Genomic DNA, 14,150 nt, shown 5'->3' with positions numbered 1-14,150 from the left:
AAACCTAATATAACTGCAAAAAATTCGAAGTTCAGTTGTCTCTTGATATTAACCTGCAATCTTGAAATTGTTTGTCCTTTATAAGGAAAAAAATCAGTGAAATCATTCCCAGTAACTTAATACCCTTAAATGGTTTATAATAAAATGTCTTGCTCTTCTTTCAGGGATTTACCTTAATGATATCATTCCAAAGGAGTCTGGTTTAGATCAAACTGGGTTAAAGATCATGACTGTCAAAAGATGATGTCACCTAGATTCCATTACTAATAAAACCAGGGGTCATTTTGAGTACAGAAACAGATTGATATTCATGCTTTCTTTACCTCTAATACCTTTAGTCATGCATTACAAAGGTAAAACTTAGCCCATTCCAACACAGATCAAGAGCATAGTACATCAGCATCATAGTTACAGTTTTTTAGCACAGTTGTTCAAAAAGTCAATGGCAAGAAACATCCAAAATCAATTTCAATAAATAAAATTACTTTGTCTAGGAAATTCTAATTTCTGCATTTTAAAAAGATTAAGGTTGGAGATGGAAAAATTGCATTTTAATTTATCAATCCATGAAGATGTAAATAAAAACAGTCAGTATAGCCAATACTCAGTACAATGACTGTGAAATGTAAAGTTAGGATAACCTAATATAAGATTGAAAGGCTAAAATCTTATAAACTATTTACAACAGATCAGCATTTATTCTTCTCCTGTCTCACCTATTTATTATTTTGCATCTTCCTAGTTTTCTGTGCTGGGTATTTTACAGAACTATCCAACTTTCTCTTTTACCTAAAAAACATTGAATATATAATTAAAATACAAATAAACCAATAATTTCAAACTAAAACAAGATTAAACATCTGCAATGAAGAACTGCAATTATCATTTAGAACAAGAAATAATAGAAGTCAAATTAAATAAAAGAATATTTGCCACCATGGGATGCTCAAGCATGGAGTAGTAGCTTTCAGTGAAATCTCTAAGCAGTTAAACAAAATGATTTTCATTACAGGTTGATGTCTTGCCATCAGTAGTCTAATGTGTGAAAGGAAAAACACTGAGCAGTTGATGAGTATAAAAAGAGATATATGTCTAGCTACGATGAACTTTGGCCTGGGTACTTAGGATCCTACTTGTCAACTCCTGCTTACCTGATTTCATGATTTTAGCAACTGAAATACAGCTAATCTACTGCTAAGATTCCAGGAAAGATTCAGAACCAGTCCATTCTGCTAGCCAAGATTAAATTTACTTTTGCATAGTGAGAATCTTAATAAGGCCCACTAGATGGTGGTGTGACAGGGTAACAACTTCCTTGGATGTTTGTCCTGCCTCCTAAAAGACCTGCTCTTTGTTAGCTCTGACACACATCACTATGAAATGCCACAGTTCTTCTCTGCATTCATTTTTGAAGCAGTTCCTGTGAACTTAAATGTTACCTTATTGCCAAAACTTTTACTTCAGAAGCTGTAACATGCTCTTCCACAGTCTGTCCTCAGATATTCAACCAACACCACCATATTACCCTTTAATTTCTCCTTACTTTCCTTTTCCATATTTCTCCATGCCAATTCTCCTCTGACTGCTTTATTATCAAGGTTTCTTTTAAATTAGTTTCTGCTGTACAACCTGTAAGATGTAAAAGGACTTGATTAAAAAAAGCAAAAAATAAATATCCATTTGTCAAAGACGAACCATCATATTTTGAAACCTGCATCTTTTCCCTCTTCTGCTTTTATGTTTTGATAGCCTTTGGGTATGAAATAGTCAAAAAAATTAGAAAAACATCTTTTTTTTTTGTTTCTGAAATTTCAGTATAACAACTGAACAAAAACTAACATTAATAGAAGAAAAATGTTTAAACACAAAACTTTTCACAAGGGAATAATCTCCTGCTTGAAATTCAGAAAGGCTGTATAAATATATTTAAATGAAGACTTTACAATATACATTCCAGATAAAATGTTTAACTTGCACTTAAAGTAATGTGCCATATGGAGTACTAAACAAAGTTAATTCTAATGTGGATAAAACAAACTTTGGAAAAAATAAACACTGCCAGAATTCATAGGTTGAATCAACTATACAACCTGTTGAAACATGTGAATTACCTGCTGAATCAGATATTTAATCTACTAAAGCAAAGTTAACACCTACTGAGTCAAGCATAGCACCTAGTAAAAAACTATTAGTACAGATTTATATGTATTCAAGTGAATTACAGTAAACACATTGCTCAAGAAATACAAAGTGGATGCCATCTATTTATTGCATTATGTTTAGACAGCAACAAGTGTTCTGCTGTGAGGGAATTTCCCATTCAAATAGCAAGAAACAAGGTCTTCCTTTTGTGAGTCAGTTTTCTTCATTAGATGGCATGGATCCTTGCCAATGAATTCATAGATATTCTAATGTCTCAGCAGAACCTGTAGGAATAATCAGGGCGAGGGGCAGGGAGAAGACATATGTGCAGTATCTTTGCTTCCTGCCCCTTTTATTATTCTTTCCCTTATATATCATGCTGCTACACATGTAACTGCAATGAAAAATGTGTGAGAAGAAGGAAAGGGACTCTTATTTAATGCAACTTAAGAAAATTTCAGTTTGTAAATCCACTGTTTCAGCAGCAGATGGTTCTGCACACTATGTCTTTTCTCAAATCCTCCAGTCCCTCTACTTGTACAAGCTTGTATACAGGCTTATTCTATTGGAATGAAACATGCTACATCTGTGTTGACTTTTGTGGTTTTTCAGTATTTTGTCTGACAGACTTTCTTTGTATAAAGACCAGTGAATGTTGCTTTTTAATTCCATTTGTTCCTTGATATTATGAAAAAAATACTAATGTCCCTTAGAGTATTAAGAGGTGTCCATTTGCTTATTTTTTTCTTACATCTCATACCTTCTGATCAGGTTACAGCATTTATTCAGTTCTATTGGTTTTGTGCACTGATATCCATAGTGAGTATACTTTTCCTTCAGACTTGCCATTTCTTAGATCCTATTGCTGCCTTCTAAGAGCCACTTCATATCTTTCTGATTATGGCCTGATTACGTCTTTTGAGACACAGTATATGTGCCTACATTTGTGTTTTAATATGTATCAGGAAAGCAGTTTTGAACTGCCAATTGTCCCTATTTACTCTATTTTGATATGCACCATGGAGCTGCCATGGAGTACTTGAACTGAAATTCTTTCAGGTGAAACTAAGGAAGAAGGAGGAGTTCCAGTACACCAGCTGCAAATGGGCTGGAGAATATAGGATAGCCTGGAGTTTATCCCCCCATCATTAAAATGTGACTTGTGTGGGCATGAACACCAAGTGGTTCATAGTACAGATCTTGCTTCTGCTGGTCTACTTGCTACTGCAGACAAAACAGAGACAAAGGCAACCCCAATTACCTTTCACATTCTTCTTTAGCAAATCTAAGACCTAAACTCACACCCACATACGCCCACTTATAGAAAGATGATGTTTTATTGTGATTACCAGTGACAGGACTCAAAGAAATGGCATGGAACTGATTCAGGGAAGGCTGGATATCAGTAATAGGTTTTTCACCCAGAGGGTGGCTGGGCCCTGGAACAGGCTCCCCAGGGAGGTGGTCACACAACCAAGCCTGACAGAATTCAAGGAGCATTTGGACAGTGATTTCAGACATGATGTGATTCTTGGAGTATCCTGTGTAGGGCCAGGAGTTGAACTCAACGATTCTGATAGGTCCCTTTCAATTCAGCATATTCTGTGATTCTATGATTCTGGATATTTTTGTTGAATCTGCACAGGAGGAAAAACATATTAACATTTTTATGTAGACAGTAATGTAAGAGGTTCCTTGCTTTTAAAAGATTCATGCAGGGAAGGTACACATAGTGAAATAAGCCTGCTTAAAATGAAAATTCATAGCTAACACATATTTGGGTAAAGATACTGTAATACTGAAAATAAGTCAAAACACAAAAATTGTCAAGCTTTTCTAATTAGATTTTTGATATATCGAGCAGTAATTTATTTGATTTTCACTATGCGAGATGTTCCATTCTGATGCAGCACCTAATAGCTACCTGTCAGTAAAAGGTGTGGAGAAATAAGAATTAAATTACATTCTTACCATAATTTGAGTGAGGTTGGTTTGCTTTTCTGCTATTCTTTTCCTCTTTTGTTTTATCATTGCCTAAGAAGTACAAGGAAATCTGAACTCTGGGTTATAATCAATGAAATAACAGACTTTCTGCAAAAGGTTTTGTTGATTCAATGACCTAAGATATTTGAGTGTTTGGGCTAGTTATCAATAACTTAACATGATACTGGAAATAAAACACTGACTGTTACAGAAAGGTTGCATGTTGTCCAGCAACCAAGTTATGTTTCCAGAGGATGAATTTTCATATGGCACGTAACTGTGAAACAGGTTTTACTCATTAATACATGACTTGTTACTGATCTAAAAGAAAATTGATTAGTTATTTGCTCTGCACCATGCTTGAGATACTGAGAAGCAGCTGCATATGTCTTTTATCTATGGATTTGTCACACAGCATTTTCTGTTCATACACACAGGATCAAAAAAACGTATTTGTTTTACCTAAAGCAAACAACGACATCCATTATGAGCCTACTTCAGCTCCTTTGGTATCTTGGAATAGGCACACACTAAACAGAAAGTGACATATATGGTACGTCTTTCATAAACTGAAATACGTTGTTTATGGTGACTGAACATTTCTTAAAACCACAAGATAGCTACAATTACTTTACACTGAACACGCAGAGGAAGAGTACTCATTATCTTTTATAAAAGCCAGCAAAATGATCTAACAATGTCTGATACTGCTGTTCATTAAAAAAAATCTAAATTTTGAAAGGTTAAATAAGTAATTATTGTAGAAAAAAATGCAAACTGTTCTGCATATTAATGAAAAATTACCTTTTATTGTTAGATAAAATAGATTTTTCATTCTTCTTGAATTCTGGTTTTGAATGGTTAGTGTTAAATTATAAAACAAGATAAAAACATTGTCTGTAGTATAATAATAAAATAATAACAACATTTGATTAATTATTATTAGAGCAGTAGCAGTAAGCAGTACCAGGACAGACATAAAAAAAAATCTTGCTTGAGAACTTAGAATAGAAATAGCAGCAGAAGGGAAATGAGATCTAAAGGACTGTATAGGAGAAAAGAGTTTTGAGCATTAAGAAGATTGCATATATTAAAGGTTTTTATTTGGCATTGATTAGGACTCTCCAAACAGAAAGAGTTGGTTGGATGGAATTATGTTTCCAGTGCCCCCACTAGCAGCTCACTTCCCTCCTCTTTAACTCAGTCACTCTCATTAATACATGATCAATGGATTAATGGAAGCAAATAGTGACTTCAGCATAAGAACATTTGTAATGACTGTGATCTCTTTTTCCTTCCAGTTTCCAGATGCACCTCACTGTCCTCTGTCACTGGAAAAACAAGAAGTTACTTTTAGAAGGTGTCTGACAGAGACATGCTGTATCATCATGCAGCTCTCCATGCCAGCTTCCCTGGAACATGACATTTATTCTGCCCTTGCTCTCTTACCAAATCATTCACAAAATATCTGTAAATTCAGGTATTGTGGCCATAAAAAACAGACAACCATCCTGACTATGAAAGTGCAGAGATCAAGTCACTACCACCTTCCACTGATTTGATCTCTGTTCTCTTCATACCCTGCATTTTCTCCAGGTTAGTGCATTTCTTTTGAGGACCTAGCGCCAGGGGTGCCTTAATATATCCTTCCAGGGATCTGGCTGTCAGGACTCAGGGACACATTGGTCCCTGCACAGATCTGGGCACCATCCTTACTCACAGTGAGCAGAGGCATGCAGGCAGCACCCTGACATCTATTCAGGAAATAAACTTAAGCAAATTCCATGAGTTTCAGTTTGGTGGCTGTATTTCTATGGAAACTATGAAGCCAGGCAGTCCTATTTTATAAATGTTTATGTAAACATAAGGGAAAGAAAAAAACAACATTGGAAAAAACAGTATTTTGCAAATTCAATCTGAAGTATACTGAATCACTCTGACATACAGCAGTGAAAATTACATACTTGGTTGGAGCTAGTATGAACTCATTCCAGCACAAGTTTCTTTGCATAGCCTATGTTTACTGCAGGTATATCACTTGACTATGAAAAGAACTTCTTAAATGAAAAATAAAAGTATATATAAACAGAAGTGCAAAGTTATTTTTTCAGTTAGAAAATAATTGGGAAAAAAATTCCACAATATATAAAATCTTCTTGCAATAAGAGATACCTTAGCAAAATTTTAGGAGACAATTTTGTTAAAAGTGTCTTAAATAACTCTAGAAATGGAGAAATTTGTTTTTGTAAATTCAGAGGAGGTCTTAACTGGGAATAAAAGTTGAGAAATAAATACACAAACTAGTGAAACTTTTTTTCTTGAGAGCACAAACCTGATTGTTCTTATGTTGCTTGCATCCTTTTCACACTTCTCACTATTTTCTTTAATGGATTGCATCACTGTGTTGGATATTGTACTGGAAACTAGGGCCATGTAAATTTTAAACCGTCTCAGGTTTATTTCTTCATTTATTTTTTTATTTCTTCCTTCAGAAGTTTCTTTGTAGGAATTGCATTAAGATCCTTCCATTCTTTTTGAGAAGGATGGCGACAGGGCTATATTCCCAGCAGTACAGAGGACATATACCCAGTTCTAGAGGGTATTAGCAAATAAGCAGTGGGCCCAGTAATATCACTAGCGACACAGAAATTAACCAAAAAGGGGGAGCCACATGGTGAAGAAACTGTGTGCCTGATGCACTCTCAACACACACTCCATTCACTGGGATCAGAGTTTTAAAAAAAATCAGAACATTTATGAAAAAGACACCTTTAGAGGCCTCCCTCACCATATGAAAGCCAAGGCACCCACAAAGATATCCACCATTTCCTCTGCAACAACTCCGAAAACAAGACAGACCATGCACACAAAGGAGGCTTTTTCTCTCAGCTTGACAGCCCACTGCATGCAGGCAGATAAAAGCATTTTGGATCCTTGCCAGGAGAGAAACCTTAAAGCAGCTTCATTAGGCAAAAGTAAGATAATCAGAGTAAATATACAATGCTGCCTTTGTTACTTAAGCTGTTTGATTGGCTCTTTTTCTGTTGGCTAGCCAATTAATACCCTGAGCACAGGGCACTGACAGTGCCGGGCACCTCAGGGTGCATGCAGGAGTGTCAGCATCCGATGCATGGCAGGAGCTGCAAAAATAGATCTGCAAAATTCTTTGTATTTCCTGCTTGTTCAAAGCTGAGAAGAGATCCATCCAAGAGGTCACTCCAGCATGGTAATTATGATTTGTGTATGTTAATTATGTCAATGCAAGCAAAAGTGTGAAGCTCAAGGAAAAAAAAATAATAATTTGTAGTAACAACCTGAGTGCTGGCCCCAGCAGTGCAAAGGGGTAGGTAGGAGAAAGGGCAACCAGAGAAAAAAATTAGCCATTGATGCTAAATGAAGTGATCTGTGACTCTGCAAGTAAAAGAGAGGTGCTAAAGAAATTCCTTAGAGAATTGCCCTGTCATGGTGACCATGGAATCAGAGTTGGGTAAATGCTGAGAAGATGAACTGTGACGATGAGCATTAAACATCCTATACTACAGTGGGAATACTACAGGGGCTTTGTGCCTAACTCCACAGATGAGCTGAAGATCTGTTCCCCCCACTTCTGTCATGAAGATTGCAGGATATTTGAACACTACTTCCTTAGCCCACAGGAGGTATGTAGTGCCGACAAAATGTTTAAGTACTTATATTCATAGTTCCCCTTCAGCTAACCACATTCTTCTGGCAATCTTAGACAACATGTGCCTTAACATCAAAATCCTTTACCACCCATCACAGAACCCCTTATACCACATTCACGTACAAGTGCATGACTGTAACAGTTTCTGTCTTTCCCTAAACCAAAGGAAAATGTCCAAACGTGAGACTATTTTATTTTCAATCAAGTGGATTAAAATACTAAACCTGCTAAGGATGCATGAGAGAAACTTGGTTCTTGTCCGTCCATGGAAAATGCAAGAGGGAAACTCTGAAAGCTAAATTCAGACTGCTAGCTAAGGGACTAAAGTCCCTGACCTGCATAGTAACATTCTTTGAAATAGTGCAGGTTGTGAGGGGCAGGCAGGGACCCATAATCTCCATGTATGACAATGAAAGAGCCTACATTAGAAAGACTTGGCTGAACCTTCATTGTAACAGAAGCAAACTGTCAGCAGTGAAAACTAAAATAGTCACATGGGGTCTCTAAAGTGGAAGTTTGACTGGCAGAAATGTCAAGCCCCGTGTAAGACATTTTAGAGTCTGAGTAGGAGGATAATAGATGGGCTTGTGCTCCTAGGCTGCTGACTTCTTGTGAGCGGTGAATTAGGATATGCTCTGAACTGGCAGCTACATGTGCAGAAGCCATATAGGATTGTTAAGGCTGTTTCTGTGGCAAAGGCTGCATCTAGCATGGCTACATCCTTGTAGACTGTGTGTCCTTTATCTCTGCAGCTCAGAAGGATGTAGTGGATATAGAGAATGTGCATACAAGAGAAGAAAACTGAAATGATCAAGGAGATGGAGTAGCTATGTCAGAAGGACAGGTTAGCATCTTTCCTGTGAAGAATGCTAAGAAAAGGGCCTGACCAGAGGTTATAAACTCACAGGGGGAGATTAATAGTAATGCAGAGCTGTTCTTCACTAAACTCTGCAACAGACAAATTCTGTGACACTAAGTAAGGTGGCTCCAAGCTAGTACAACATGGATTTAAAACAACTACCTGTTCTACCGGTGGTTGGAGAATATCTGGACCTTGATGCTCAGGGAGGCAGTAGAAACAGGGAGATCTGAAGAAGAAAAGGTACAGAAAACCTCATAAGCAACGGGGTCACAAATGGATACTAAAACCATGGGTTAAGATCTCGTGTGCAATATTCTAATACAGTAGCTGCAGAAGTTGGTGGAGTACATGAGTTATGGCTTGCAACTTGGACATATGCACTCTGCTAAAATGGCATCCTTTGACTTTCCCATGACATAGCACAGGGCTAGATGGACTGCTGGCCTTCCCTAGGGAGGACATTTCTCATTAACAGTGAAATCTTAGCACTGAAATGTTGAAATGTCTCTTGCACCATGCCAATAATTGACTGTTGAAGCAAATCCTGAGAACAGCTGATCACCACTCCAACAGTGTAAGTGCTGCCTGAAAGCCTGAATGTCTGAAGTTTGTCTTAGGTGTCTGTAAACATTCACCTGGGCTCCTTGACTTTAATCAGCTTATACCTTGTTCTACCAAGCACACTTCTCACAGATACCTACATCCTGCAGATAACCAAACTGTCCAGTGAACAGAAATTCACCTATAATGCCTCAGTAAGAAGAAAGATGTCATCAAGCATGATGACAACAAGAGAAGAATGATTCATTCACATGCCTTAAAAAAGTAATAGTGTTTATCCAAGACCTAGCTATAACAGTGAGATCAATTACCCAAGGGATTTTATTCCAGCCCTCACAGGAAGTGTGGCATGCTGGCTACAATTCTCTGACTAGGACATGAGAATGAATCCGCCCCTGTAAGTGAGGACTTAATTATCTTAATCTTAAACAACATAGATGTTCCTTGAGAGATCGTAAAACACTAAAAGCTGACACAAGTTTTGTGGGTGTCCAACATAGAACATGGTCTTGAAATCAAATTGCAAATGCTCTCCAACATTCTAAAAGGCTTTCTAGATATAGTGGCACTATTTCACTGTGATTTCCTGTTTCAAAACAGTAACCAAAGCTGTGCTTGTTCTCATTCAGTAAGGCCTGGTTCTGAATATTCTAACTGCTCAGGTAACTGAATGCTGCGAGTATTTGATTTCCAAAGATTTACTATTCACAGCACAAAGAATTGTTTCCTTTTATCACTTTTAAACTTGCTAACACAAAGTAATTGAGTGTCTTCTTGTTCTCACATTATGAGACTAAATTAAGAGCACCAAACCATCTATCTTCATTACACAATTCACTAGTCAGTATATCTGTTCATTCTTTCTTTTTCCAAATTACTTAAGTTAGCTTCTTCACACCAGTTTACATGCATTGCTTGCCCTGCTAATTTTTCTGTTCTCAAGATTTTTTTCCCATTCATCTTTTCATTGTTCAGAAAGAAGGTGATATAAGATGAATATCTTGCTTTCAGGTGGTTGCTGAGTCAGAACTTTACTAATTCAAAAGTAAACAGGCCTTTTTTTTCTATGTTTACAGGCATAGGCTTTGCATCTTTTTTCATGACAGCTTTTGTGGACTATTATGGACTATCCCAAACCTTTGTGCGGACAGATGACTAAATTTCCTCTTCCCCTTCTTTCTTGGCATGATAAAATGAATGGAAAACAAAATCTTAACCTCTGCTGAAGTGAGGCAGGATAGAGGCTGGCTGTAAAGAGTCACTGGAAGAAATGAGCATTTTTCAGAGATAGACAAAAAACTTTATTTTTTGAGTTGTGTTTTCCCAGAAACTGCAGAAAATAGAATGAGAGGCACTGACTGAACAAGTAACTGTTCTCAGCACATTCTGTTTCTTGAGGAATCATTTCCTTATCAGTGTTATTTTCTACCCTCATAGTTGGCAAATCAAAGAGATCAAGAAAATGCATCCAAAAAGCTAGAGAAGGACAGATGAAAAATGTATTCCCAGAAGCATAATATCTACATGATATGACATTTACCCTGACTGCAATGAATCTAATTTTCAATCTAGTTCAACAGAGCCCTGCAAAGTCACTTCACTGGGTCCAAAGGAAGAGATGATTCCCAAAAGCAAGACCATTCCTGTTTTTCCTGCAAAATGCCTGTTTTTAAATTAAGATATTCACTTAAGAGACATATTACAAATGTGGTGTAAGGAAAATAAGTAAGAAGGAAATAATTACAAGGTGCCAGTTATTCCAGCATTTGACCATACTGTGGCCTTGTATTATAAACAGGGTCAAATGAGAAAGAGCATAAAGTGACTATCAATCAGGAATGTTCAACACCTATGATAGAATAGAAAGTGGGTAATACTAGGGTTACATTAACAATTTCTGCATTCCTGTCCCAATCATGACAGTCAAAGTGACTGGGGACGCAGAAAATGAGAAGTGATGCAGCAGCAGAAAACTCAATAATGAAAGCAGCTTTCAATCATACGTAGCCTGGCTAAATATCAGGTTAGGACATGAGAGAGATGAAACTCTGGTATCTCATCCAGAGATACTGAAAGCCCCTCTTTGGAGCTATGAGCTAGCAAATCCAAGAGAATACAGCTCGTGCTTACCTTTCTCCCAGCACTGACTGGGATACCATTCAAAATTTTGCTACCAAATACTTACTCTGCGGTAGCTGACAGATTGTACCCACACATTCATTTGCCGGTGGAATCAGGTGTAAGGGGAAGTGGGATTTAGTTTCAAACAGGGAAATCATCTGACGTGACAGTATATTAAAAATAAAATAGAAGATACATTTGAAAAGTTATAATACTTGGAGCCAGCTTGGACATTGCTTCCTGACCAGAAAAACATTGCACCACAAGGTTGAGACAGAAGCAGTAATGTTGTGAAAGTATATGAAAAGAATTCCATGCAAGGAACGATTGAAAATGTACAATGCTTCAGCTTGGAAAAGTGATAATCAAGGATGGATGAGATGGAAGTCTGTGAACCTAATGAGTATCTGTAAACTTAATGAAGATGCAGAAAATGAAGTAGATTTCCCTACCAGAAATTACAACCATGAAAAAAAAACCAAAAGTATCTGTTTCTCCGTGCACAGTACAGAGTACCTCCCCTAAGGGGGCTGGCAGATGTGAGAAGTCCAGTGTTTTCTTCCCCTACTATAAGGTTTGTAGAAGAAAAAAATCATTAAGAATTTTAAAATAAAGTGATGATTTGATGTTCAGCCATCTCTGAACCACAAATGGTTCAAGGCAAGAGGAGAATATAAAGGAACTACCAAAACACCTTTCCTTCTTTCTTATAATCTTCCCTCGACATCTGGTGTTGTCCAAGAATGGTACTGATGTAGACAGACCTTTGGTCTGACATAGTGCAGTCATTCTTACATTTTTATGAAGAAAAAATCAATAACACGAGTTGTAGCAAATTTCAAGGACCAGATGGTACTCACCTAGGAGTTTCAAAGGGACTAAAATATAAAAAAGATGCACTGCAGTAAGTGATTCAGTTAAAATATAAAATGTCCTTGGTAGCATGGATAGTGGGAAATAAAGTTTCAGTTCATAGAAAGGTTCTCAGACTAAAGTTCTGATTAGAAAGTCTGATTTCCATGTAAAAAATAGTAGGTCTGTGGATAGGTGTGAACATAAATAGGAAGAAATAATTTGCCTCCTGTAAATACATTTTTGGAGTTTATTCAAAGAATCAATGACCAAATGGAAAATAGTTACTTGACACTGGCTTTTCAGAAAGTTTTTAACAACATTTTTCAGCAGAGATTTATGATGAAATTAACTTTCCATGGACTAATAATAGATGTATAGAAAGACAGAAATTAATTACAAAGTTGATGATATTAACAGTAGAATAGGACAACACTAGGGTGTTGAGACTTCTATTTTACAGCATGCATTAAGGATCTAATAGAGAGAATCATTTGGTGACAACACTGCAGGACACTGTCATAATGCTGAATGACTGGGATATGAAGTGGTAGACATTACCAATGTCAGCAAATTCAAAGTAATATACATGGGAAAATAAGCTCATATTATATCCCAGCTCATTGTTCATATGCACCAATAAGCTCTAAACTAAATGTTACCATTCATAAAATCCTGATACCTCAGGCCAATACACTGACATGTTTAGAAAAGTAAGAAAATTTTAGGAGTTAAAATGAATAGAATGGAAAACATTTTGTCTGAGTTATGTAGACTCCTCAAGACCTTGAACACAGTTCATATTTCTAGCCCACTCACATTAGAGGTATACAGTAAGATGGTAAAGCTACAAGGAGTATTAGAAGTGTACAGAAAACTGGTAATGAAAACCGAGTTAAAAGATTTGTATTTTTTATTCCAAATTAAAAAATTACAAGTAAGGAATCCACAGTGAGGTAAATGATGAAGTGTGGGACCACTGTGGGACCAATAGCACTGCCAAAACTCTAAGGGATGATGAGCGGGATTTGTCTGCCATATGACTGTTTATTCTAGAAAAATAAAATTTTTCATTAATATTACATAACAGAGATGGCCTGTCACTGCAATGTAACACTGCATTCTTGAAAAGGATTTCTTCTACATGTCAATGACTACTTTTCAATTTATTGTAATACACAGATTTCCTTTGGACAAAGGTCCCTCATTTTTGGAGTCTGAACAAAAGAGGTGTTTGGTATACTCAGTGCAATTCAATTTAAAATTACTGTTTAAAGACACTGCTACTTCTACCACTTGCTACCTTTTCTAGTATGTTTCCTTCCTTTTGTTCTGTTTCATCCCTCCACTCCTTTTCTGAAACAGCTACTAATTCCTGCTTCTCCATGTTTTCTCTCTCATCCCTACAACTTTTCTCCATTGCCTTTGCTTTCGTGTGAATTTATTAAATAGATTACAGTGGCAATGAAGTATCATTACTAACGGGTAAGAGAGTTCATAGCCTTGAGTCACTATCTTGAGTAGGTTTAAGATTTGAACAGACACTGCTGTTTCAGCTACAGCTACATTCACATCTGGAAGACCTCCACAGTATCCAGAATTAAGAGTACATATATGGGATTATTACTTGCTTACAGAAAATCTTCTGTACCAGATGATCTAAATGCATGACCCAAAGCCAAGGATGCTATGTTTAACATAGGTCTTTTTTTGCATAAAAAAGAGAGCATATTAAAGGGGAGGATATTTTTTTCTGGTCACTTGTTAGTCTCCCTTCAAGAACTAATTACTATTTCTGAGCTGACAAAACTTTCAGAAAGACAGTCTGTCATATTTAAATTATAGCATTACCTTTGGTCCCCAGTAAAACTGCACATAATGAACATTAATTTTTCACGATGGCATTTAAGGGAGGGAGGGAATCTTGTTGATGAAAAGGTTTAT

The sequence above is a fragment of the Poecile atricapillus genome, chromosome 2, assembly GCF_030490865.1.
Source record: "Poecile atricapillus isolate bPoeAtr1 chromosome 2, bPoeAtr1.hap1, whole genome shotgun sequence".
NCBI lineage: Eukaryota > Metazoa > Chordata > Aves > Passeriformes > Paridae > Poecile > Poecile atricapillus.
Note: the sequence above shows the minus strand (reverse complement) of the source record.